Here is a 3,121-nt window from a genome sequence, read left to right as displayed (position 1 = left end):
CCCCCGCCGCACCGTCGTTGCCCGCCCCGACGGGGCGCACGGGCCGGGCCGGCCCCGGGGCCGAGCCGCCCCGCACCGCCGGGACCGGCCGCGGCCCCCGAGCCCCCCGCGGGGCGGGATGGGGACGGGCAGCGGGGATCGCACCCACCGCCGCGGCGTCTGGCCGCCCGCCGCTGCCCGGGCTTCATTAGTAACCTGATAATTCCCCGGCAAAGCCCCGGCAGCGGTTCCACCACGGAGTAATTGCAGGACGGTAACGTGAGCTGATGGCGGACGGGGATGGATCCTCGCCGTTATTGATTTTGACAGCTAAATTGTTAACCGAGAGGGAAATCAGATGAAAGCCATTTTAGAATAAATACAAGACATTAGGTTTAAACATTGAGGTTGCAAAAAAGCCCAACAAACCCCTAAGAAACTCAGCCCGAGGCCTGCTGCTCATCCTCCCCTCCGTCCTCTGCTCGGCAGAGTGACAGGGGGACAGGGACAAGTGCAGAGGAGCGGTGCTGAGAAAGGACAATTCAAACCACTCGTCCAGGCTGGCGGGGTCTGAATTGGCTCCCACTGCTCCAGAAGAAACACGTAGGAGTTTCCAGGGACGCAGCCATGAAAGCTGTCTGCCCCCCTACACAGCGCCGGTGGGAGCAGGGCAATGCGGGTTTTGTTTGCATCTGAGCGCGATGCAGGGCTGTAACGCCACAGCACACCGCAGCACGGTAATGCTGACGGCTTTCTCTGCTCTGATAATTACAGACCAGGCGCTCTAGGCCCCGCAAAGTCAGAAGAGGCTCAGGAACAGGCTGTCTTCAGCCCAGCCTCTGCCTTTCCCCGGCCTTGGGATCAAGCCTTGCTCCTGTGGGCAGCTGGTCTCCTGCCCTCGCTGCCTGCTGAGAGCAGGTAGATCTCCGAAACACAAGTCACACAGCTGGCTGCCCCGGGAACATGGCCCATGCGCCTGGGGTGGAGCTGCTGGGTTTTAGCACCAACTTCCTCCCCTTTCTTACCCCCAACAGGCTCCCTCCCACCAGCACCAGAGCTTGTACAAGGCAACAAGGCAGCTGGGTGTCAATGAATCCAGCCGGAGCCCAAGATTTGGGGTTAGGCATGTGATACACTCCCACAGGTGAAGGCATGATGTCGTACCTGTCCCAAGTGAGGGAGTCTCACCATAGGAAGGAAGGCTGTTGAGGGAAAACCCACATTATGGACTTGGTGAACATCGTCCTTTGTACCCCACCTTGGCCCCAGGGATGTGCTGGAGATACAGCGGAAGCAAAGAAGCCCCTAAGGGGACAGGACAGGACCATATGCCAGAGGTAAGAAACAGCCCCAGACCCCTCTTCAGGGGAGGCAGACGCCAAGCCCAGCTCCCCTTTCCAGCACCAGCCTGCCAACTTCCATACTTACGGCTCCAAAGCAGCTGCATCCTCCACCACAGCGTTTCTTGCTGCCTCCAGCTTCCCAAACCTATTTCATGACAGTTGATGTTCAAAGCCCCAGAGCTGCTGCTCATGAAAACGTTACTGAGCATTTACCTCCTCCTGGCTCCAGGGTTAGGCACTGGCTGGTTTTGCTGTGCTCTCGGCTGCCGCGGAGGCACGGGGCCTTGGGGAAGCTGCAGCATTCCTGGGAAGCGCCAGCAGCACCAGCGGGAATGACCGACGCGAACACCGACCTGCAATAAAGCTCCCCCAGGTCTGAGTCTGGCCAAGCGACAGACAAGGCACTTCTGTTAGTCACTGGGGTAGTGCAAAAAAAAAATTTAAAAAATAATAATAAAAAAAAAAAAAAAAGAGACTACTGCTATTGTACCCAGACTTGTATCAGTGGACTTCGGCTGATGCCAAGCATTTACCACCCTCACTTCCTGCTTGCCACCCTCGCTTTCCTGGAGGAAAACATGCATTTTAAATGTTTATTTAGAGCCGTAAGAATTTCAACAAACTGTATTTAAATACAAATAAATATCAAAGTATGTTTCTGACGGGAACACAACCGCGTGCCCGATTTGAATCAAGGTATTTTCTAAATTCCTAATAGAAATAGAATCAATTGCTGTTCTAAAGAATGCAGATACAGATGCGGAGAACTACAAACGCTAGATCACGCAAGAACAAAACACAGGCTGTTCGCAGAGGAATGTAAACAGGCGTTATTGACATTCATAGGGGTACAAACTCCCAGTGACACTACTTTGCGCTTTACTCAGGTACCCAAAAAACTAGAAAGCAAATATTTAACAGCACAAGACCTACTTTTTGAACAATTCAGTCTTTAACAATCCACCCATCCCACAAACACACAGCTCCGTTCCGGCTGCTCGGTTCGGAAGCGGGATACGTGCTCTGCTCGGAGGGAGGTGCGCTGCTGCAGGAATACAAACCTTACTTTGCTATGCCAGTGAGCAACACCTGTGCACGGAAACCAGGGGCTGTTTAAAAATTATTTTCCTCCCCTATGTTTGAGCCCACTGTTAACCAGCTTGGGGAAGCAACTCAAGAGTGTCCAGAGATGTGAAGATTCACCACTGAAAGGCTTTGGGAGAGTGGACATTGACAAAGTCTGACCAGAGTCTCCTGGACTCGAGCGCACACGTTCTCCAACATCCCCCTCGCACACGCAGTCACAGCGCCGTGTGCACTAAGGAGAAAACGCTGCCAGACAACGTTTGTTCCTCAGATTTATATTCTGCAGAGAATGTCTGGGGAGAAGAATATGCTGCAGATCTAATGGTTTAAGTGCGATCCCATCCATCAGACCTGCATATTCAGCACGTGGTGCGGGTGACCTCAGCACACAGCAGAGCCGCTTTGCCACAAAGGCTTGTGCCACTTTACACCGAGAGGCAACCAACCACCTCCACCGGCCAGCAAAAAGCAGAAGCGGGACTGGATGGTGGCAGGGGCTGAGGTCATGTGCTTGACAGATGTCTCCGAGGCGGCAGCGTTATTCTCACGCTGTCACATCTGGTTTATGAAGAGCTACCACCGAAGGGGATTACTGAACGCAAACATCAGACACGCCACCGCTGCGCTCCGAAGGTTACAGCACAGCGCAGACCTCACCGGGGTGTGAATACGCTCATTCCTACATGGAGGCACATACCTCGTGTCTCAGTGAC

Source organism: Larus michahellis, chromosome 15, assembly GCF_964199755.1.
Source record: "Larus michahellis chromosome 15, bLarMic1.1, whole genome shotgun sequence".
NCBI lineage: Eukaryota > Metazoa > Chordata > Aves > Charadriiformes > Laridae > Larus > Larus michahellis.
The sequence above is the reverse complement of the archived record's forward strand: the minus strand, read 5'-3'. Positions refer to the sequence as shown.